The sequence below is a fragment of the Pogoniulus pusillus genome, chromosome 33 (genome assembly GCF_015220805.1).
Source record: "Pogoniulus pusillus isolate bPogPus1 chromosome 33, bPogPus1.pri, whole genome shotgun sequence".
Taxonomy (NCBI): Eukaryota; Metazoa; Chordata; class Aves; order Piciformes; family Lybiidae; genus Pogoniulus; species Pogoniulus pusillus.
In genome coordinates, this window is record NC_087296.1 from 6072501 (window position 1) to 6097404 (window position 24904).

The 24904-nt window shown below is 43.4% G+C and overlaps 1 long non-coding RNA gene across 1 annotated transcript in view; it reads right to left on the reverse strand.

The window, feature by feature from the left end:
* LOC135189635 (uncharacterized) overlaps positions 1-24904 on the reverse strand; it is a 932873-nt gene that overhangs the window by 491934 nt on the left and 416035 nt on the right. The window lies entirely within an intron of this gene.

Below are 24904 nucleotides of genomic sequence, written 5' to 3' on the forward strand. Positions count from 1 at the left end.
CCCTCCTCTCCCCTCCTCTCCCCTCCTCTCCTCTCTTCTAAAATTTCTTCTCCTTTTCTCTTATTTATCTTCTTTTATTTTATTTAAAATTCTACCTGGATATGAATAAACAAGAGATAACTCCAGAAAGTTTCATCTCACATTACAGACTCATACTCCATGGGTCATGCTGACCACACTTTAGTGTTCCAGGAATAATACCTCCTGTTTTGGTAGAAAGAAGAAAAGAGCTTTTGTCTTCTTTTTTCTTGGGTCATAAATTCCTTTACTTTCTGTGTGTGCTGTCTGTGCACTGATCAAGTGTTCCTATTGAATCTTCATTTATGGTACTGATTTCACCATCTGGATTGCATTTGATACCTCATGTTTTCAGAATATATTGCACCTTCAATACATTTTCCTTGCATACCTTTTCAAAGATGCCTCTTTCAGAATAAATACCCTTTAGAACAGAGTGAATCAGCCCTGAGAATTGCTCTTCCCAGCTGTTTGTCTTCAGGTTGCCTCCTGCAAGGAGTTATATTCATAAAGTTTTAAGTTTCACAGCTCTGGCAGCAAGAATCTGCTTCCTCCTTGCAAAATTCACACAAACTGTGCTCCAGTAAGTGTGCAGCAATCATCAGATTACTGTTGAAGTGTAAAATGTGCAACATTGGACTTCTTTCTTTAGGTAACATGTAATATTGGAGCTCTAGTTCAGAAGAAAAACTATGTCCCTGAAGAGAGATTAACTTAGAGACTCATCAGAGAGCACACAGGTCCCTTTCTAAAACCTTGACCTTCTAAAAGTGATAAGGCTCAGGGTGTCTTTACCAAGCTCTGAAGTTTAAAACCCATTGTGCAAAGTACGTCAGGTAACACCAGAAACAGACGTGGAAGAAGAAAGAGCTCTCTCCAATTTCTTTGTGGTGTCATAACCAGAGAGAGCAACAGTCTGGGAGCATAGTTTCACAATACTGTCTCAAATCAGGCTGACAAGCACTGGAAAAGTCAGAAAGAGAAAGAGAAAGATGAGCAGGATTAAAAGGACATCTGGAGGTGCTGAATTTCCTGGCACAAAATGGCTATTGAAGTCGTGAAGTGAGAAAAGCTAAATATGATGACAACCTTCCTTTAGCCATCTGCTCTGCTTTCCCCAGCTTGTTTCAGCCCAGCACTTGAAACACAGTGCTTCCAACTGTGCCCCATATCTTTCTAGGTATTCTCCCAAACCCCCCTGGCTGAACATCTTCATTACCTTTTGTCTCTGCAGTGCCACAGAAAGGCTACCCAGGGGTAGGGGTGCATGTTGTGAAAACAGGGCTATGAGCACTGACCCCAGATCTTTAAGTCTGCAGAGGTAGAATCATAGGTAACTGCATTTCCCAGTGCTGTGCTTCAAACCTCACTGCATGCAGATTTTGCTCTTCTCTATTTAACTTAGACTTTGCACCTACTGCCATGCTGTGGGCTGCAATTCATTTCTATACACTGAAATTATGTGGATAGGGAGAAATCAGGCTGAAGTCCAGGAGTTTTCATAGAATCATAGAAGCAGTCAGGGTTGGAAGGGACCACAAGGATCAGACAGTTCCAGCCCCACTGCTGTGGCCAGGGACACCTCACACTAGATCAGACTGGCCACAGCCTCATCCAGCCTGGCCTTAAACACCTCCAGGGATGAGGCTTCCATCACCTCCTTGGGCAACCTGTTAAAGAGCCTCACCACTGTCATGCTGAAGAACTTCCTCCTAACATCCACTCTGAATCCTCCCATTTCTAGCTTTGTATAAACCAGATATAAACCAGTTAGTTACATTCCTGAATTGCAATTTAAGTATTGTAGCTGAAGGATGAGTATAATAATAAAATAATAAAGTTTCTCATCACCATTATGCCACTTAAAATATTTTACCTTTCATTTCCACCCCCTCCCCTGCCTACTTCTCACAGACATGAGAGTGCCCAAGTGTCTAGGCTATGCTATATTCTGATTCATAGAATCATAGAATCAGTCAGGGTTGGAAGGGACCACAAGCATCATCCAGTTCCAACCCCACTGCCATGAGCAGGGGCACCAGGTTGGCCAGAGCCTCATCCAGCCTGGCCTTAAACACCTCCAGGGATGGGGCATTGCTTCTTGGAAACAAAACCCAAGTCATTAATTTTTATCTTTTTCAATTAACAGCAACCATAGGTATAAATCCATTCTCCTAGTTGGGTGCTAGGTTGGACTGGATGATCTTGGAGGTCTCTTCCAACATGGTTGATTCTATGATTCTATATATACTTACTAGTACACCAAATCCATGCATGGGATGGCTTCTACTGGCAAAAGACCTCCCTGAATACTTCTTGACAAATAAAAATACTACAGACTGAGTGCAGTCAGTGTAATTCAGCTCATAATGTATATTCATACCACAGTCAGTGATGTAAAGAATGCAATAAAGGGAATGTACAGAAGTATCTGCCAAGTCTTACCCTGCTGGGAAAATGGAGACATTCCTCATGACAGACACAGAGGAGAGGTTTGTCAGTAGCCTCTCTGTCTTGCAACTATAAGAAATAGCTTTTTGTATGACATCAATAGACAAAGTCACCATGCTGCATCAGGCTTCTCAGTAACTCTGAAATGTATCTGTGTGTAAAGAGAGGACATTTGGCTAGGAGCTGAAATATATGAGGTCAAGTCCCATTGCCAGCACTGGCCTGTTGAGATGAGCCAAATAATTTATTTGTGACTCTATTGCCTGTTCCCTGCCAATGCCACCATTTTAAACCACCTAGAACAGAATTTACTCAGTGAACATCTACCCAGAACCTCCTTAACTTGACCTTTCTCATTGCTGCAGAGAAAATAGCAGCTTTGAGCATGTGATTCATCTGCGCAGAAGAGAAGGCTCTGAGATGACCTTTTTGTGGCCTTCCAGTATCTGAAGGGGGCCTACAGAAAAGCTGGGGAAGGACTTTTTAGGCTCTCAGGGAGTGACAGGACTGGGAGGAATGGAGCAAGGCTGGAGGTGGGGAGATCCAGCCTGGATGTGAGGAGGAAGTTGTTGAGCATGACAGTGGTGAGAGCCTGGAATGGGTTGCCCAAGGAGGTGGCTGAGGCCCCATCCCTGGAGGTGTTTAAGGCCAGGCTGGATGAGGCTCTGGGCAGCTTGATCTAGGGTAAGGTGTCCCTGTGCATGGCAGAGGGCTTGGAACTAGATGATCCTTGTGGTCTCTTCCAACCCTGACTGATTCTATGATCCTAAGAGGCATCTTTCAAATTGGTAAATTACACTTTTGAAGTTGTTCTTTCTTTCTAATGGTCTGGATCAAATATATTTGGTAGACATCTGAAGTTTGGTGAAAAGAATCATAGAATCAGCCAGGTTGGAAGAGACCTCCAAGATCATCCAGCCCAACCTTGCACCCAGAAGTATTTGAGAGCTGGGGTAGAGCATGGTGGGTGCAATTCTGCACTGCTCATACCAGTGCAAATCCAGAAGACAAAGCATTCACTCTGAGCTGACCTCAGAGTTATTTGGAATAAACAGTTATTATTCAGGAAGTCTGAAAGAGTGAGACTCCATTGGATCCCACAATACTTAGTGGCTTGGTTCAGAAAAAGTAGCTCTCCAGAGCAAAATACTTGTTGCTAAGAGTTCAACATCCATGCTGGAGGTGGAAATAGGTTTTCAAACCACCTCCCCAAGGAGATGGTTGAAACCCACTCCTGGAGCTGTTTAAAAGACACAAGGATGTGGTGCTGAGGGACACAGCTTAGCACCAGACTTGGTAGAGCTAGAGAATGGTTGAACTTGATGATCTTAAAGGTCTTTTCCAACTGAAAGAGTTCTATCATACTGTGATTCCTTCCAACATAAAATATTTTCTCTTTATCTGTTCAGCCTGTATGGCATCTTGTGTGTTGCAGATCCACAAACTCACCTTATTTTAATTTGCTTTCTCAAGGGTTGATGTCAGGGAGAAGCATTTGAAGATCACTCTTCAAGTGACTCATACTATCCCATGACTTTCTGCACTCTTTGATGCTTTTGGTCAGACTCAGCATCTTAAGTTCTCTGCTTGCAGCAATATAAAGGACATGAACTTGATCTTTTATTGTCTATCACTCAGCACTGTCTAATATGCCTGTGTGGGATTCCTCTGTCTTTCAATCATCATTTTACTTTGTTGCTTTTAACTTACATTATACCACCCCAGCTCTGGCTGGGAATATTTTTCATCTTTTTCAAAGACTTATTTGTTATTTTCTTCCTTTTGTATCACGTTATGGGGTTGGGGAAATCCAGATTTTATTTTATTTGGGTTTTTTATCTTTGGGCCTGTAATTCCAAAAGTTGCTGGAAGAGTTGAAGTCAGTGTGGTACTGCATTAAAGATATAGATGTAAAAGATATATATATATATATATATATATATATATGTTGAAGTCAGTGTTGTACTGCATTAAAGATGTAGATGTAAAACATATATATATATATGTTGAAGTCAGTGTTGTACTGCATTAAAGATACAGATGTAAAAGACATATATATATATATATATATATATATATAAAGGAAAATCCAGATTTTATTTTCCTTTCTTTTTCCTTTAGGTCTATCATTCCAAAGGCTGCTGAAAGAGCTGAACATTGCTTATGAAGCTAGTGTACTACTGCCTTAAAGATATAGGTAGGTACATATATAAAGGAAAATCCAGATTTTCTTTTTCATTGTTGTTTCTTTAGGCCTACCACTCCAAAGGTTGCTGAAAGAGTTGAATATTGCTTATGAAGCCAGGGTAGTACTGCATTAAATATATACACACATATATATATATATATATATATATATATATATATATATATATGAAAATCCAGACTTTCTTTTCCTTTGTTTTTCCTTTAGGCCTATAATTCCAAAGGTTGATGAAAGAGTTGAACATTGCTTATGAAGCCAAGGTAGTACTGCATTATAGGTAGATATATGAAAATCCAGATTTTCTTTTCCTTTGTTGTTTCTTTAAGCCTATCATTCCAAAGGTTACTGAAAGAGCTGAACATTGCTTATGAAGCTGGTGTAGTACTGCCTTAAAGATATAGATAGATACATATATAAAGGAAAATCCAGATTTTCTTTTTCTTTGTTTTTCCTTTAGACCTATAATTCCAAAGGCTGCTGAAAGAGTTGAACATTGCTTATGAAGCCAGTGGAGTACTACATTAAGGATATAGATACATAGATAGATAGACATAGATATATGAAAATCCAGATTTTCTTTTCCTTTGTTTTTCCTTTAGACCTATAATTCCAAATGTTGATGAAAGAGTTGGACATTGCTTATGAAGCCAGTGCAGTACTGCATTAAATATATATATATATAGAGAGAGAGAGAGAGAGATAAAGGAAAATCCAGATTTTCTTTTCCTTTGTTGTTTCTTTAAGCCTATCATTGCAAAGGTTGATGAAAGAGTTGAACATTGCTGATGAAGCCAGTGTAGTACTGCATTAAATATATATATATATATGAAAATCCAGATTTTCTTTTTCCTTTAGACCTATCATTCCAAAGGTTGCTGAAAGAGTTGAACATTGCTGATGAAGCCAGTGTACTACTGCATTAAATAAATATATATATATATGAAAATCCAGATTTTCTTTTCTTTTCTTTTTCCTTTAGACCTATCATTCCAAAGGTTGCTGAAAGAGTTGAACATTGCTGATGAAGCCAGGGTAGTACTGCATTAAATATATATAGAGAGATATATAAAGGAAAATCCAGATTTTCTTTTCCTTTGTTGTTTCTTTAAGCCTATCATTGCAAAGGTTGCTGAAAGAGTTGAACATTGCTGATGAAGCCAGTGTAGCAGTGCATTAAAAACACATATAAGAAATGTAAAAATCAAGCCCTTGTTTCCAAACCAGGCCAATTGCATTCTTTCTTTTTGTGAGGATCCACTTGGTGTCAGATATTTTCATGGCCTCGCCACAACTGGTCCCTACTTAAAGGTATGAAATTGCTGAATTCCTGAAGTTGCTGGGATTGTTTGTGATGCTATCAACATTTTAAGGTTGAACAGTGAACTCTAGATTCAAGTTGTGGCAGGAATGGTAGAAGAAGGATTGATTTTCATGTGTGGTGAGGTTGGGGTTTTTTTTAAGTCCTCTTCAAGTCTGCACGTAGCCTGAGCTGCAATAACTGCAGCCCAGGGCAGTGTCAGTGAGGCAATCAGCATCTTATCTGGGTAACTTTCATTTCCTGTTGAAAGAGGTTGCTGAGGTATGCACTGAATCTACATCTCCCCCCACAAACTACTCTTTGCTATCTCCCCAGTGATCTTCATTCCCACAGCAGAGGAAGAAGGCTGAGCCTCCTCAGACTGCTGCAAACATCTTCCTCCTCAGTGCCAACTGCTTGGATTCCCTGTGAGAATGAGCTCAGAGGGACTCCGGACATCCCGTAGCAATTCAGGATCCTATCCAGGGCCTCCACCAGCTTCTTTGGCACCAGGATATGGCCTTCATGACACAAAACAGCAGAGGAATTTGCTGATTTTCTTTCACTTTTCCTTAGGAATTTCATTTCCCACTTTTGGGGAACTGACTTGAACTGCACAGAATGTATGTTCAACACCACCAAGATCCAGGGCTCCTGTAATAAAAGTAATGACAGCTGATATGGAAGCACCTTTGTTCTTAATAAAACAAAATAACTATTATGATGTTCCAGTCCTCCTTCCCTCTACTTGCTAGTGAGCTTAAATGCCAATTTTGATGGCAGGCATTCTTATTGTCCTATAAAATTGCATTTTTATATTATAAGGTTTGAACTGAAATCAGGTTTATATATAGTAAGAATAGGGCTTGAACTGAAATCAGGTTTATATGTAGTAAGAATAGGGCTTGAACTAAAATCAGGTTTATATGTAGTAAGAATAGGGCTTGAACTAAAATCAGGTTTATATATAATAAGAATAGGGCTTGAAGTAAAATCAGGTTTATATATAGTAAGAATAGGGCTTGAACTGAAATCAGGTTTATATATAATAAGAATAGGGCTTGAACTAAAATCAGGTTTATATATAGCAAGAACAGGGTAATATATGGTTAAGCACCCCTACATGAGCTTTTAGACATCCCTGTTTGCTTGGTTGTTTTTTTTTCCCTTTTGGGTACTGCAGACTAGATTATTAATTTGCCCTATAAAATTTACCCTCCCTGAAGCAATGCAGCAAACTCAGCAAGATTGTTTTCTCTAAGTCACTCGGAGAGGGTTGGGTGAGTTGGGCAACCAGCTACTATTCAAGTAAGACTGGAAAGCAGCACCATAATAAATTTAGATACTGATCTGAGCCCAAGTTCATTATTAGTGATACCATCAAGTCCTCCCTTCTACATTTCAGTGTGGGCTGAGACACATAAAAACTGACATAATATAACAAGTTTTCTACATTCATTAACACATGCCAAAAAGCCATGAAGCAAACCTTAGAATTCTTTCCCACTAATCTCCCACATCTAGCAAAGCCAAGTAACAACTTCTCTGGGGGACAAAAAAAAGACCTCACCAATCCTCCTCACCCCACCAAACCCACGTCACTTGGACAGTCAGAAGTAGTATCTGTACATATTGAAAAAGCCACCTTGTCCACTAGGAATTCTGACTTCTTCCTTCAGTTTGCTGCTGGAAACTGAAACTAATCTCAAGGCAGGATCTAGTAGAGTTTTTAATTGTAGCTTCGACACTGTTAACATTATGCTGCATCTTTATGCTAGCTGCAGTGCTTTTGTTTGTGGGCTGATTTTGCAAGCAGTCAATTCATTTCCAGCCTAAATCGTTTGCAGTTGCCACAGCTGAAACTGGAAGTCTCCCCTGGCAATGGCAAAATGGTAACAGGGCATTGCCTTGAACTGAGCAGAGGTGGAAACTTTCCCCACTCCCATCGATTTCAACAGACATCACAGAGAGAGACAGGGCAGGCGCGCCCAGTGTACAGCACCCTTGTGTACAGCTGAGCTGTGCACAAGTTACCCCTTGCTGCTTTTGCCTTCCTGCATGAATGCCTTGACAGAAATTATTCACAATTATCATTAATTCACAGACTACAGCTGAATAGATTTGGAGGGCACAAGGGACCATTTTGGCCACGTATCCTGCTTAATAGAGCCCATAGGACCTCCCTCAAAAAGTAATTCCTGATTTGCATCCAGATCTGATTTGGTGAGGGGACTTCATCAACAGACTGTTCTTCATTGCTGCACTGCTTTGTGAGCAGTCTGATTCCAAAGTGAATTGCAGTTTTATTGCTTACATTGTATGTAATCATGGACAATAAAATTCATCTTCTTTGATCCTATGTATGGCAGTGCAGGTTTTAATTTAATGGGATTTCTGTAACCTGCTTCTGAGCACCTTTCTAATGTACAAGTAACTGCCCCTGCCCATAGCTCAGCAGACTTCATGAGCTTCCACAGCCCTGGCAATACTGGATTTCCACCGAGCACAGCAGGCTGTCCAAATGGCCTTGTCAGGTTTTGGCCAGATGTACCAAGCAATCTGCTTTTAGTTTGTACAATTTACACTGTTCAATCACCTGAGGTTTCAGATTTACTTCACTACTGGATATTAAAAGGCTGAAGTATCTCAGCCTCTAGAGACTTTCTTCCTACATTGCTCAAGCCTAGTGCAGAGTATTTACTTTCTCAGTCCTGGATGTGAAACTTGCTCACATGCCTCTAGACCTTAGCTCAGGTCAGCTTCCTTAACAGTCCTCTCACTCATGGCAAAACTGTGTTGCTTGCTTGCCTGTGCTTGCAGATACATGCAATACCTAAGCCAATTAGCCAGTCACAGAATGACAGAAAATAGGGCTCCAAGGGATGCCACAAGGCAGCTTCCTGGTATCTCATTCATTCAGAGCTGACTTCTGTCCTGGAGACCCCATTGTGCCCGGAGTGGAGGATCCCTCATTGCCCTTGGACAGCCTCTGCTGCGCTGTCCTGATTGCACAGAAAATGTAAGGAATGAGGAATGAGGAAATGCTCTAAAAAGTCAAGGATGTGGAAAAATGTGTATGTTCCTAGATAACAGCTGCCTGACCAGCTCAGTAGTGACATCGAGCTGGTCTCAATCCAGCTCTTCCAAGCACTCCACTGATAAAGGCTTTTGTAAAGGTAGCTGTTACTGGGAGGGAAATGTTAACTAAGCAAACTCTGCATTGCCTGCAGTGACATTCTCAATGAAGCTGAAAAATGAACAAGGAAATCAATCCAAGCTGTCCTGGCTGTATTACATGAGGAAAACAAACAAACAAACAAACAAAAAACCCCAGGACTGACTATAATTGGGGGAGAAATGATTTTTTTTTTCCCCCTAAATGCAAGACTTCTGACTAGAAGTTGTCATTTGCTGAACAAGAAAGGTGTGTTTTTTTTTTTTTTCCCAAGGTATTTCTTGGAATTAAATGAAATGAAACAATAATGGAAACAAGGCACAGTTTGAATTGAATCTAGCCAGGGCAGTCAAAGGGAACACCAAGATTTTATACAGGTGTATTAGTGGTAAAAGGAAGCCTAGGGAAGGTGTTGGCCCCCTCAGAAAGGAAACAGGTGAAACAATAATGTCCAGAGAAGGGCCACGAGGATGCTCAGAGGGCTGCAGCAGCTCTGCTATGAGGACAGACTGAAAGAGTTGGGGCAGTGCAGGTTGGAGCAGAGGAGGCTCCCAGGTGACCTTTTTGTGGCCTTCCAGGATCTGAAGGAGGCTACAAAACAGCTGGGGAGGGACTTTTTTGGCTATTAGGTAGTGACAGGACTGGGGGGAATGGAGCAAAGCTGGAGGTGGGTAGGTTCAGACTGGAGGTGAGGAGGAAGTGGTTGAGCATGAGAGTGGTGAGAGCCTGGAATGGGTTGTGCAGGGAGGTGGTTGAGGCCCCATGGCTGGAGGTGTTTAAGGCCAGGCTGGATGAGGCTCTGGGCAGCCTGAGCTAGGGTAGGCTGTCCCTGTCCATGGCAGGGGGATTGGAACTGTCTGATCCTTGTGGTCCCTTCCAACCCTGACTGATTCTATGAGTCTATGATCTTCCATTTGAATGCAAACCTGCTCAACCTGTGTGTATTTGGTAGCTCTTAAAAGAAATTCAGCAGTCAGTATTATTTTTCTCCTTCATCATAAACTGATTGCTCAAATATTTTGGCGCTAAATAGAAAGAGATGGTTTCTATTGCAGCAAAACATAACATAATTCCTTTAATTTTGGCTTCTTTGAAGGAGCTCGATGAAAAAAATAGCAGAAAACTTGGAAATTCTCTCAAGAATAGTTCTATATAATATTATTCCTCATTTTCCCCCCTGTTTTTGGAATATCTTCTCACTGTGCTGTATGAGAATAAATATCTTTCCTGAAATATATTTCCTGAGTAGGGAAAAAAAAGTAAATTGATCCAGGGAGGTGGTGGAGTCACCATCCCTGGAGGTGTTCAAGAAAGGACTGGATGAGGTACTCAGTGCCATGGTCTGGTTGACTGGATAGGGCTGGGTGCTAGGTTGGACTGGGTGAGCTTGGAGGTCTCTTCCAACCTGCTTGATTCTATGATTCTATGATTAAAAATACAGAAGAAGAACTGATTCTGCTTTGTCAATGAAAGTGTCCCTGTATATATCATGAGCATTTTGTAAGACACTTTGAAGGCCACAAAAAAAATCTGCGGGGGTTGGGTATAAAAAAATGGGGGGAAAAAATCATATTAATTTATTTCTGAGTCTTCAGTGGCAAATAACTAAAGGAAGTATTTCCCCCACACACAACTATTCTGCAAGTCATAAAATGCTTCATACTTATCTGCAGTTCTTTTCTGAGAAAATATAGCTGCTCAGGACCTGTTTTCTTCCCTTGAGTAATGAGAGATAATTTACTAGAGCGTTAGGTTTTGATTTTGTTCACCTCCAGCTCTTACAGACAAATAAGCTGTTTTCAAAGCTCTGCAAAGGCTTATTAGCTGTGTCCCAAAGCTATGCCTCTCTCTGCTCACTACCTCATTCTTTAGTGATGTTCATCCTGGCCTTGCTAACTTGACAGTTATTTTTCTGCTGCTGATTTTATTGTGATAGGAGTTATCAAGCTTATCAAGGACTGTGCTGTCAGTGAGATGCACAGCATCCCATGGATATTGAGATCAGCTGGCTGGTGAAGTGAACAAAATGCACTGATTTGTAACTGAGTGGGGAATGTCTACAATGCTCACAGTGTTTATGCAATTGTGGCTCAGGGCAGAAGTTGTAAAAGTTTGTTTTGCTCACTCAAGCCCTCTTTCCCACAGCAGGCACGAGACACAAGCTTTACTCTGGCCCCTCCTGTGATGCAAAGACCAAAGACTACAGAGCCTAAAATACAGGAGTTTGTTTGTTTGTTTGTTTTTACTGATTTTGAACGGGATGGGTCCTTGAGATACTCTATCTCCACATCAGGGCTGTCCTGGGTCACAGCCAAAGCAATCAAACCATCATTACTCTTCACAGTATCACCAAGGTTGGAAGAGACCTCACAGATCATCAAGTCCAGGATCACAGGATATTAGGATTGGGAAGGGACACAAGGAGATCATCGAGTCCAACTCCCCTGTCATGGGCAGGGACCCTCTACCCTACATCAGGCTGCCCAGAGCCTCATCCAGTCTGGCCTTAAACACCTCCAGCCATGGGGCCTCAACCACCACCTTGGGCAACCCATTCCAGCCTCTCACCACTCTCACTCTGAACAACTTCCTCCTCACCTCAAGGTTGAACCTACCCACCTCCAGCTTTGCTCCATTCCCCCAGTTCTGTCACTCCCTGAGAGCCTAAAAAGTCCCTCCCCACTTTTTTCTAGGTCCCCTTCAGATCCTGCAAGGCCACAAGAAGGTCACCTGGGAGCCTCCTCTTCTGCAGACTACACAGCCCCAACTCTTTCAGTCTGTCCTCATAGCAGAGCTGCTGCAGCCCTCTGAGCATCCTCATGGCACTTCTCTGGACACACTCCAGCATCTCCACATCCCTCCTGTAATAGGGGCTCCAGAGCTGGATGCAGTCCTGTGCATGCACCACAGCACCCATGCCCAACAGACCCAGGGCTCAAACAAGACACATCTGTCACCAAGCTCACTTCCTTATCACACCCACTGCCCTCTGTGTGGCTCCACAGCTGTCACTTGAGAATGGCCTCCCAGAGCAGCCGTGCTGGCAGAGAGCTGCCTGAGCACTGCTTGTCTTGAGATGCCACAAGCTGTCAATAAGGGGACCAAGCAGTGACTCTCTTTTCTGCTTTGGGAGTGGACTGTAATTCATTTTACAGCATATCCATGCTTCAGGAGGATTTCCCTGCTTTTCTACAAGCAATTTTACTGTACTTGTCAAATAGGTGAAATTGGGTCCCATGTTGCTGCTGGGGCAGGAGTGAGATCAAGGACTGCAAAGCGGAGCAGGGAACAGCAAGAGTGTGTTCACAGTCCTGTCAGAGTGCTATGGTCTTCCCTGCTGGAAGTATCTCAGCTCTGCCAGCCCTGCTTCCCTCTTAACCAGAGCTGCCAACTGGGCTAAATTGCATGGTGACTTTGTGAGGCTGACAAATGTAGGTTAAAATGCACCAGCCAAGCTCATTTCCATTTGGATTTTACCCAAAGGCTCAGATAAAGGGCCTGAGAAATAATTTGACAGGCTAATTAGCCCATTAAAGAATTTTTTTCTTTCATTGTTGTTTTTAGGTACTTAAAGTTCTGTTTGAGAGGGGGAAAATTTTTCTTTGGTCTACTTTGAAGCAGTTTTTGGTGATGCCTGTTGCAAGCTAAGAATAAATAACTGAGCTCTTTCAAATCCCTGGAAATGACTGAGAGACTTTGTATTAGCACTAATAAAAGGCAGGGTTAAGGTGTCATGGAGGACCACAGTTGATTAATTTGAACTGCATTTTAACTCCTTTCTTTATTTTTTTTTTAATCCTAAATATAATTCAGAATTTGACATTAAGTTCACAATGCAGTATCATGGCTGGATGGGTGGGCAGAGGCCAATGGGGTGAGATTGAACAAGACCAAGGGCAGGGTTCTGCACTTGGGTCACAACAACTCCAAGCAGAGCTACAGGCTGGGGACAGAGTGGCTGAGAGCAGCCAAGTAGAGAGGGACTTGGGGGTGCTGGGAGAGAGTAGCTGACCATGATCCAGCAGTGTGCCCAGGTGGGCAAGAGAGCCAATGGCATCCTGGGCTAGCTCAGGAGCAGTGTGGCCAGCAGGACAAGGGAGGTTATTCTGCCCCTGGACTCAGCACTGCTCAGGCCACACCTTGAGTGCTGTGTCCAGTTCTGGGTCCCTCAATTCAAGAGAGATGTTGAGGTGCTGGAACATGTCCAGAGAAGGCCAGTAAGGCTGGTGAGGGGCCTGGAGCACAGCCCTGTGAGGAGAGGCTGAGGGAGCTGGGGGTGTGCAGCCTGCAGAAGAGGAGGCTCAGGGCAGAGCTCATTGCTGTCTGCAGCTACCTGAAGGGAGGCTGTAGCCAGGTGGGGTTGGTCTCTTCTGCCAGGCAAGCAGCAAGAGAACAAGGGGACACAGTCTCAATTTGTGCTGGGGCAGGTCTAGGCTGGATGTTAGGAGGAAGTTGTTGTCAGAGAGAGTGGTTGGCATTGGAATGGGCTGCCCAGGGAGGTAGTGGAGTCACTGTCCCTGGAGGTGTTCTAGGAAAGCCTGGCTGAGGCACTCAGTGCCATGTTCTAGTTGACTGTCTAGGGCTGGCTGATAGGAGTGGATGAGCTTGGAGGTCTCTTCCAATCTGGTTGATTCTTTGAATCTATGATTGGAGATCTTGAAAGCTGCACTTCAGCTTTATATGGTTGAGATCCTGAGAGCATTTCAGTGAAGAGACAACAACATAACACTTGGTGACCTTTTGTCTTCAACATCCTAGCATCCAGCCTAGACCTCCGCTGGCACAACTTGAGACTGTGTCCCCTGGTTCTGTTGCTGCTTGCCTGGCAGAAAAGACCAACCCCACCTGGCTACAGCCTCCCTTCAGGTAGTTGTAGACATCAATGAGGTCTGCCCTGAGCCTCCTCTTCTTCAGGATAAACAACCGCAGCTTCCTCAGTCTCTCCTCATAGGGTTTGTGTTCCAGAATATTATCCTTTGGTACTCATTCTGTGTGTGGTCTCATACCTTGTTTACTGCACAACCTCCAAATTTGCATTGAATAGCAGATTGCTAATTCTGAATAATTAATATTGTTACAGGATATTATCCAAAGTTTTCCAGAATAATTGCCTAGAGTTAGGTTCCTGAGCCCTTATCAGTTAATTAAAAATAGTGAACTAGCAAATCCTGCTGCAACCATTGGAGACACAACACTTTTAAAGCACTAATTGCTTATTTAGGTATTTGAATTTAGTTTGCAGCTCAAAAAAAGAAAACCAAAAAAACCTCATGCTCAGAATGAACAGAGGAAATAGCATTTCACACTGGTTGGGGTTTTTCCAGTCTGTGAGTACATGAGGATGCTTGGGCTTCTCCCAGGCACCCAGTGGCAGAACAAGGGGACACAGTCTCAAGCTTCACCAGGGCAGGTTCAGGCTGGATGTTAGGAAGCAGTTTTTCACAGAAAGAGTGATTGGCATTGGAATGGGCTGCCCAGGGAGGTGGGGGAGTCACCATCTCTGGAAGTGTTTAAAAGGAGGCTGGATGAGGCACTTAGTGCTATGGTTTAGTTAATTAGAAGGTGTCAGGTGATAGGTTGGACTCAATGATTTCAAAGGTCTTTTCCAACCTGGTTAATCCTGTGGTTCTGTGAAATAACCCTGCAAGCCTTCAGCCTGAAGCTGAGTTCAGATCACAGAACAGTTTTTCTTCTTGTGAAGTGGCATCCTTTCTTCACACTCACCCCTCATTCTGAGCTGCAGAAGTATAAAACTGCCTGCCAGCAAGGCATGTGTCATAGGCAAGGAGCTAATGTGGGCTTGGTGCTGCTACAAGGACACAGCACTTGAGAGGGACACATTCGTCTGCCAACACTGACCAGGCGGTGAGTAGCAAACACTTGCCCTGCTCAAAAGAGCAACCAAGAAAAGCAGATTAGGAAAACCCTGCTGATCATTTAGAACCTCATCCACAAGCTCAGCTCTCAGCCTAGTTTGATTGCCTTTCATACCCATGCGAAGGAGTAACTTGGCTTCAGTCAGCGTAGTAAAACTGCTGTCAAAACAGCATATGTGGAGGACTTGAAGCCCTGCTGAGGATGGGTAAGTAAGTAAAATAGTCAGTGTGCTGGCTAGCAGAAGCACTGACCTTGCTGATCATCTGCATAGCATTAGCCAGTGCTGAGTTTGGTGTCTTGGGAGGTTTTTCTGCCTTTTCTGTACCAGCAGCAGTTTGCCCCTCAGAAGTGGAGAAGGAGCTTCTTAGTCACACTCATCCAGGAGCAGCTATTTTAACTACTTATATGAAGATGTTTTAACTACACCTTCATCTAAGCATGGTGGTCACTCTAGAGACACTGAAACTGTCACTGGCTCTTTAGTTTGTGTGTTGCTGCTTTATCTTCTACCATGTGCCTGGTTTTGTTCCACTCCCCTCCTGTCTAGGAGAATGAAAAACCAGCACTTGCCTGTTCCACTTGACTGACTGCAATGATACACAGTGAGAGACACAGGAAAGGACATGGTATTCCTCAGCTGAATCTAGCCCACCAAAGGTTTGCCTTTTCCAGTCTTTGAATGTCTGAGAACACACAAAAAAAGTGAGAAAATGAAACATTTCTCTTTAACTTCATTCTCTAAACACAGTGAAACAAGACTGTGGGCCAGACCTTTTGCTTTGTCTGTAAATCAGCTTGCATGGTAAAGGTTTGCCTTTTCCAGTCTTTGAATGTCTGAGAACACACCAAAAAGTGAGAAAATGAAACATTTCTCTTTAACTTCATTCTCTAAACACAGTGAAACAAGACTGTGGGCCAGACCTTTTGCTTTGTCTGTAAATCAGCTTGCATGGTGTTACACCGATTCAAGGCATCATCATTTCTGTTGCTGCTGCTGCTGCTTGTGTGTTTGAAGCATCCACAGATGGTCAGGTAAGAGTAAGCTGTGCTAGACAGTGCATGGATAACAACCTCTTGAAAGTGTTTTCTTCAAGTCATCACTAGCTGACCAGAGGAGAGAAATCCCATGGGAGAGGAGCAGGCAGCACACAGGCAAAGAGGTGCTGGCTCAGTCACTCAGCAGAGCAATGGCACAGCTGGGAATAAACTCCAGGTATCCAGATGCTCAGATCAGTGCTCAGGCCAATACACTGAGCAGCCTTGCCAGTTAAAACAAACATTTAGCCTTTTAAGTGTTGCCAAACTGCCAGCTACAGTAAATGTGCTAAGGAGAAGTACAAAAGCAGGTTTCACTCTTCAAGTCTTTTCCAAACCGAACCAAAACACAATACCCCCCTTTTTTTTTTTGCTTGTTTTCTTTCTCATTGTTCAGTGTCTCCCTGTGGAAATAGTTCTGATTTCTAGAACGTTGGGGGGGAAAAAAAGATTATTTGCAAAGTAAAAGAAGTGATTTATTGCTTTTCATTCAAAGCTGGGCCTTCAGAAACAGAATGTGACTCTCAAGGACTGTCTCTAGCACTTGAACGTGCACGAAAACTAAGTGCTCACCAAATGGAAGTGAGGATGGAAGCCTTGAAAGGCTGCTGGGCCAAAGAAAGTATTTGTGTGAGGGGAAAAGTATCTTGTTCAGATAACACACCCAACAAACCCTAACTAGTTTATCCCAGCCGTTACCTTCTGACATTTACCAAGAAGTTTTACAGCAGCTGTAAACTGTGTTGCAAAACTTCCTCATATTAAATCCTGTCAGCAAAGCTCTTTTGGCTCCAAGTCTGCTGGGCAGGGGGAAAAAAAAAAAAAAGAAGAGGGGTGGAGGAAAAAAAGTCAGCACAGCAGAAAAATACTTCCCTGTGCTTGACCAAGACCAGGGAAACAAAGAAAGACAGCAGAAGAGAAGTCAAATATAACGGGAAACCCAGAAGCATTTTTTGGCAGTATTTCTAATTGTATCTTTAGGAAGAGAACAGAGAACCACCTTAAGGCTCTGAGCTGGAGTGCAGGGAGATTTTTTTATGTCACTTTTTCATAGCCTTAAATCATCATGGCCATTGGGTGCTGATTCACAGCTATAAACTACTCCCAGTGTTTACATTATGGGTTTTGAAAGAAATGCATATCCTGGGCCAGCAGATCAAATCCATCACTGCCTCTGAACTGGAACTGAAGTGAGGCAAGCATGCATTGTGTCCAAATGAGGTCTGCAGGAGTCCAGGGCAAGCAGAAATTGCATGTTACACCCAAAAAAACCGCCTGCACACAAAGGCAGGAGTGAGAACCAAGAAAAGGCATGTGGTGGCATTTTCTGCACACAGCAATGAGGGAGACAGAGCTAAAGCTTTATGCCTTTATCAGAGTAAAGGCTTGTTTCACGGTGGGCAGGAAAAGTGGTTTTCTTTTCTGTTCATTAAACCACAGTGAGAGTGAGTGAGGAGATGTGAGTGTGTACTTCACAGTGAGAGTGAGTGAGGAGATGTGAGTCTGCACTTCAGGACCCTACCAGCTAGAGCAGAAGGCAAAGTCGGATTTTCCCAGGAGAAGAGAACTTCATCATCTGTTATCCAAAGCTGCACACCAACCCTTGTCCCTGTTCTCAATAGCTGTGGGGTTTGCAGAGCAGGAGGGCACAGAGCCAGAGAGCAGAGAGCTTGCCTCCCAGGACAGCAGTGAGTGCCCTTCAATTGTCTGATGAAATAACCTGCACACTGCTGTAGGTGGAAAGACTTCTGCACTAGCCCGCAGGTCCTGCTCCCCCTCCTCCTTGGCTCTCTTAAACACTGCCCCTTGCCGAAATAGCTTCCTGCTTCCACCCCCAAATGACACTCATTCCACTGCAGATGGTCCCTTTGAAGTCAGAAGAGAGAAGCCTGAATTTTTCCATGGAACAGAATCCTGGCATAATTTGGACACTTCATTTTTAATATATTTTTTCCCTTGAGGGGCAGGGGGGAGAAGCAGTATTTACTGACAGCGAGAGAAAGGCTCTCTTTGCCACTCTGCAGACACCAACTGAGACCTCAGTATAGGACTTCCCAGAAAAAATAGCCAGTGCTATATCTCTCCATCCCTGTGTGCAATTCTCTCACCAACTTGAGAAGATTTCCACAGCTATGTCACTGTTCAGTCAAAAGCTCTTCCCTTCAAGGTCAATTAGCCTGCAGTCATGTCACAGAGAGAGCTCTGAAGAAACTCCTCCAACCTGACACCTGTATTTCATGCCTACCCATATGGAGGAAGAGGAAGTGAAAGTGTTAATTGGTTGTCAGGCAGGATGAAAACATCATTTCTTTGGCTTATTAGATGTTTGCACATAGGAAAGTCTAGTTTCTTTTTTTTTTTCCCCTTTGTTTTAATTTAACCAAAGAGAAAAAAACAGTCCCTGGAAATTCTTTTGGGGGGGTCCAGAAAGTCTGCACATCTCTGTTTGCCTTTATTTTTCCTGGTGACAACAAATAAAACGAAGAGTTGGGTTGAACTGAGGAGTCATTCCAGCTCTCAAGCAATAATATATAACAAAAAATGTGTCAAAGTCAGTCACAGGGAATTTTGGGAATGTTTGCATTTGCTAAAAAGAAAATTGGGACAAAACACATTCTTGAGATGTTTTGATTTCACTAAATCTTCCTCTTTACACACACACACAAAATTAACAAAACCAATAATAATAATAAAGATTGAGGAAAGAAACTTTCCCTGAGCTCAAATGACAGATGGCTCTGGGGCTATGCAGCTTATGTTAAATGAAGTCCTTAAACTATAGTTCAGGTCACTGCTTAGTCTATATGTCTGCTGCTGCCCTTTTAACTCCTGCCATGCTTCTCAGATTCATGAGTGGGCTCTTCCAGTCAAAGCACAATATAAATTCTACCTCAGGTCCAGATTTTCAACTGCAAAGTGAAATCATAGTGTGGCTTTAATACAGAGAAAGTAGTTCAGTGGGACTGCAAAAGACATCTTTGCAAAGAAAACAGCGCAGAGCCTATAAAGCCACAATTCATTAACGGTGTGAAGGCATAGGCTAGCATGATCTTGTAATGGTAGAGGTATTTCTACTGAGTGACAGCAAAAGGGAAAATAATAAACACAACCAAACACACACACACAAAACCCAACAAACCCAAGCAAGCAAACTCCAAGGTGCTGTGCCTCCAAGCGGGAACATCTCTGCTTTTGCGGGCCCCTCTCTGACTGAGCTGTGTGGGTAGTGCAAGAGCAGGAATATCAGTAGAAACCTGATGTTAGAACAAAGAGTACAGGGAGTAACTGTTGTAGCTCAGACACATCCAGGTTGTCTGCTTTCCCCATTTCTTTCATGGAATTCTCCTCTCCCAGTTCTGGGACAGTCACCACCCAACGTGGTTAGTGCTGTGGCAGTAGTGTCAACAGCTGCTGTGTTCAGATGCTCATTAAGTGCAAACTGAGCCAGGAGGGACTTGTAACTTCTCCTCAGATGTAGCTTCCTGATTTGACTCTGTTGGTGGATGGAATCTCCATCTTCAGCTGTCAGCTTTTTAGAGTATGGCCCTGCTGGACTCAGAATTAACTGATTGGAATGGACTGCCCAGGGAGGTGGTGGAGTCACCATCCTGAAGGTGTTCAAGGAAAGCCTGGATGAGGCACTTAGAGCCATGGTCTAGTTGACTGGCTAGGGCTGGGTGCTAGGTTGGGCTGGATGATCTTGGAAGTCTCTTCCAACCTGCTTCATTCTATGATTCTATGAATAGAGCATAAAAAGTGAGGCACTCCAATCCAAAATGCTACCATATATAACACCAGAGACCTGCTTTCTGATTCATGAGAAAACCAAATAAAACACATTATGAGCCTCCCTAAAGAGACACATTATGTGCACTCACATTGTTTAGTTCCACCTATAAGCTGTGTGAGACAAGCTCTCCCCAGTGTGTTAGACTTTGGAGCCCCTTGGGATTTCTCTTGGAGTTTTATGCACTTTATTCCTTATAAACTAGTCTCCTACTTCCTCTTGCAGCGTGGAAAGATGTTTTATTGCTGTGCTGTTTGGGCTAGCGATGGCAGCGTGCCATAGGCAACGCTCTGGTAAGTATACAAAGCAAGCTTAACATTTTCACATCCAGACTATTACATTGTACTGGAATGCACACCAAGCCCTTTTCCACATGGATTCACCTTCTTGCATCTCGCTCTCCTTTTGCAGTGTTATCATCTCATTGCCTCTAATCAGAAGCAGAATCGTGTTTGCAAGCTATGCACTACCCATTAGGTTATTTTCCTAGCTACATGGCCAAAGTAAGCTATTCCAAATGTGTCAAAAGATCATGAGGAAAACAGTGACAATGCTAACTAACTATTTTCTTGTTTCCTCCAGCTCTTTGGACTAGCTTGCAATGTTAATCCCTTCCCCCAGTGGATATTGCAATAGGAAGAGCTTCAGCTTAGCAAATGGCAAGGGTACAAGGGCTTTATAAGAGTATAACCATGACTGGCACAGAGGAGGCAACAGAAAGCTTTCACTTCAGAAATCCATTTGAGAAGGCAGAGTGAGGCTCACACATTTTTGGACTGCAGACTAATTTCTTGCTATCTATTGCCATAAAAGCATAATGTCTCTGTGAATTTTTTAGAGGTCCCTTAAATGGTGAGTTCAGAACCAATTGCAGTATGAAAAATACTCCAGTGCATGCTTGATGCTCCAAATGAGTGCAAAACATCCACTGCAGAGAATTACAGTGTGAGGACAGACTGAAAGAGTTGGGGCTGTTCAGTCTGCAGAAGAGGAGGCTCACAGGTGACCTTCCAGTATCTGAAGGGGGCCTACAAAAAACTGGGGAGGGATGTTTTAGACTATTAGGTAGTGACAGGACAAGGGGGAATGGAGCAAAGCTGGAGATGGGTAGGTTCAGCCTGGATGTGAGGAGGAGGTTGTTCAGCATGAGAGTGGTGAGAGCCTGGAATGGGTTGCTCAGGAGGTGGTTGAGGCCCCATCCTTGGCAGTGTTTAAGGCCAGACTGGATGAGGCTGTGGCCAGACTAAGCTAGGGTAGGGTGTCCCTGCTCATGGCAGGGGAGTTGGAACTAGATGATCCTTGTGGTCCCTTCCCACCCTGACTGATTCTATGATTCAGAATAAAGCATAGCCATAACAGTGATGAGAAACTTAATCATTTTGTCTTTTATGTGCTCACTGAGATACTCATCCTCCAGCTACAATATTCAACTTCCAATTCAGGAGTGTAACTAACTGGTTTATATCTTTAAGTGCCAGACCAAGCAACATAATTCAGGAAGCAGGACCTTTTATTTTAAAGGAGTTATTTTATCACAGTTAGTCAAAGGAATTAGCCATCCTATTTCACATTTTTAACAACTTTCCAACATTTAACCTGAATTCAAAGTTTTGACAGATGCTGATAATAATCCTAGATAGTAGTCCTAGGTAGTAATTTCTACTAGGTGAATTCCACTTCATATTTAAGATCATAGAATCAACCAGGTTGGAAGAGACCTCCAAGGTCATTCAGTCCAACCTAGCCCTGTCCAATCAACCAGACCATGGCACTAAGTGCCTCATCCAGGCTTTGCTTGAACACCTCCAGGGACGGTGACTCCACCACCTCCCTGGGAGCCCATTCCAATGGATATTTGAGGCAAGAACCCTGATTTTTGTGAGATTTTCCAGTCACTAGGATGATGTGTAATAAACAGCATTATTGTGTTTATTGCAACTTTCAGTAGCAATTTTTGTTTCACTTGGGAAAGAAATTGTAGATGAAAAAAAAACAGAGAAATGTAACCTCGCCCCAACTTATGACCATGAAGCTTAATGATGGGCATTGGAATTATTGATCTAGCATCATCTTCTCCTTCTATTCATTTTCTTCTCATTTTCTTAGATTAAACAACTTGGCCTGGTGTACTGAAATGCTGAGAGATCTCAGCAAGTGAGATAATTCAGGTGTTACTATAAAAAAAATAACACATTACTGCTGTTGGCACAAGAGCTCACTTTAAAATTCAACTAGAAAAGGATGAAATCTCTGCATTCTGACATTATCAGAGCTAATGACCTATCCCTACCTATCAATGGTGATGACCTCTAATCTCACTAACAAAATGCTTGTTTACAGAAAAGCTATTTTCTGGGTTTAACATAATTGACCACAGTAATTAGAGTGAGAGGAATTTGTGTTCCAATGAGACAGCTCCTGGATAGCTTTTCTGGCAACACAGGTAGTTTAAGCCTTTAATCTCCAACAAGTATGTTTTCAACAGACTAACCTATAAACCATGGGGTTTAAGAGCCCTTGTGTTTGTTTACATGTCCAGAACCACACAGCTCTTGGCGTGCATGTCTGCGTGCCCAGAAGAAATGCCAGCACGGATGCTGGGGAGGACAAGGTTGCAGATTGGTTTCCAGTATAAGTAGAGGCAGAACAAGTTTATCCTGCCCTGGAATGTCTGCCTGCTCTGTCTTTGTCCCAGAGGGATCAGATCCCCAGCTGCAGGAGCAATTCAGGCTGCCCATTCAGCCAGCAGTCAGGCAGGTACTTCCACAGGTGGTAGGTTTTGGACAGTATGTTAGAGATTATCATTACCATTTCCATAGCAGCCTGAGGCAGCTTGAAACCAGCAGCCCAGAGGAATCGGTACCCTCTAGTTGGGAAATCCCTCAGCCTTTCACACCCCCATATTCTCAGTTGCATCCTTCAGCTGTGGAGTCCAGATAAGAGCTCAGCAAAGTGGAGTTCTCCTGAGCTGTAGAGAATCACAAGTGGGAATAAGCACAGGGGACATATCCTCTATTTTTTTTTTCTGGTGTGCTATCATGTAAACTTGCTTTGAAATTCAGAGCTTGGGTAAGAGCTGATTTCTCCTCCTTTTGGCTTATTGCTTCTGTGGCAACGTTTCTGATTGTGTGATAGGAGCTGATTAGAATGTCCTTACTGTGACCTGTATTTAATTCACTTCCTATCTGCTGTGTCCTAAGAACCTATCTGCTGTTCTGTGTACTGAGAACCAAAGAATTGAAGAGTTCTGGCAATGTGTGTAAGGCTGGAGAGCCAAAACGAGTGCTTGAATGGCTGTGTTCAAGCACTGCATAGCTATAAATAACCATGCATATCTCTATCAGTTTAATATTTTGCTATTCATTACTCACAGAAACATAGAATCAGCCAGGTTGAAGATAAAAGGTCACCAAATATTATGTTGCTGTTGTTGTGTCTTCACTGAAATGCTCTCAGGATTTCAGCCTTATAAAGCTAAAGTGCAGCTTTCAAGATCTCCGATCATAGATTCATAGAATCAAGCAGGTTGGAAGAGACCTCCAAGCTCATCCAATCCAATCTAGCACCCAGCCCTATCCAGTCAACCAGACCATGGCACTAAGTGCCTCATCCACTCTTTTCCTGAACACCTCCAGGGACAGTGACTCCATCACCTCCCTGGGCAGCCCATTCCAATGCCAATCACTCTCTCTGCCAACAACTTCCTCACAACATCCAGCCTAGACCTCCCCTGACACTACTTGAGACTGTGTCCCCTTGTTCTGTTGCTGCTTGCCTGGCAGAAGAGCCCAACCCCACCTGGCTACAACCTCCCTTCAGGTAGTTGTAGACAGCAATGAGGTCTGCCCTGAGCCTCCTCTTCTGCAGGCTGCACACCCCCAGCTCCCTCAGCCTCTCCTCACAGGGCTGTTCCAGGCCCCTCACCAGCTTTGTTGCCCTCCTCTGGACATGTTCAGTATCTCAACATCTCTCTTGAATTGGGGAGCCCAGAACTGGACACAGCACTCAAGGTGTGGCCTGACCAGTGCTGAGCACAGGGGCAGAATAACCTCCCTTGTCCTGCTGGCCAGGATGCCATTGGCTCTCTTGGCCACTTGAACACACTGTTGGCTCATTTTCAACTCCTCTCTCCCAGCACCCCCAGGTCCCTTTCTTCCTGGCTGCTCTCCAGCCGCTCTGTCCCCAGCCTGTACCTCTGCTTGGGGTTGTTGTGGCCAAAATGTAGAACCCTGCAATTGGCCTTAAAGAGCAAAGAGCATTCAAGCCCTAATGCATTCAGTATAGAATTTCTGCAGACAGCACAGCCCTGGTAAGGAGGCTTGGGGTCCCCTCTGAACGCAGGTGTGAGAGCTCACTGTAACACCTTATCATTTCAAAGCGAGTTAAGTAAACTGCTGAATGTCAGGAGAGATTTGCTCTAATTCACTATCACAGATTTGTTTTGGTTTATTTGTCTGCCTATGCCGTTTGCCTTTTTTTTTTTTTAAACCAGGAAAAGGGTATGGGGCCAAAGGAGCTTTGTTGCAGAGGGACTGGGTGTTCACAGCTGTTCTGCCTGACCACCATGGCTGGGCAGCAGAGACTCTATCAGTGACAGAGGTCTTCAGCTGGTGGGTTACATATGGGCACATCTCAGACACACCATGACTCCTGTTCCCCAACCCTGTCAAAATGAGCCCACCCTCACCCACTGTGGGAAGTGGCTCACAGCAGGACCTGGGGGGAAAACCTGACAAAAAGGAAATTGCCTTTTTTGGGGCCTTGGGTGAGACCCTGAAATGATGCAAGCCAGGCTAAGAGTAGCTGATTTAAAATGGATTCTGAGTGTCAGCAGTTGGGCCTGCTCTGAGTGGCCAGAAGTTTTATTTCTTGTTTTAGGGAGGTGCTGCTTCATTGTGAGAGTATTCAACTTAAAAATAAACCTAACAGATTGAATTGAGAAGGTGAAAACAAGTTTTCTCAATATATAAGCACAGCAGTGGGGACATGACTTGATGTGATTTTTCCTAATGGAACATAATTTTGGCTCCAAATAGCAAATCACAGAATCATAGAATC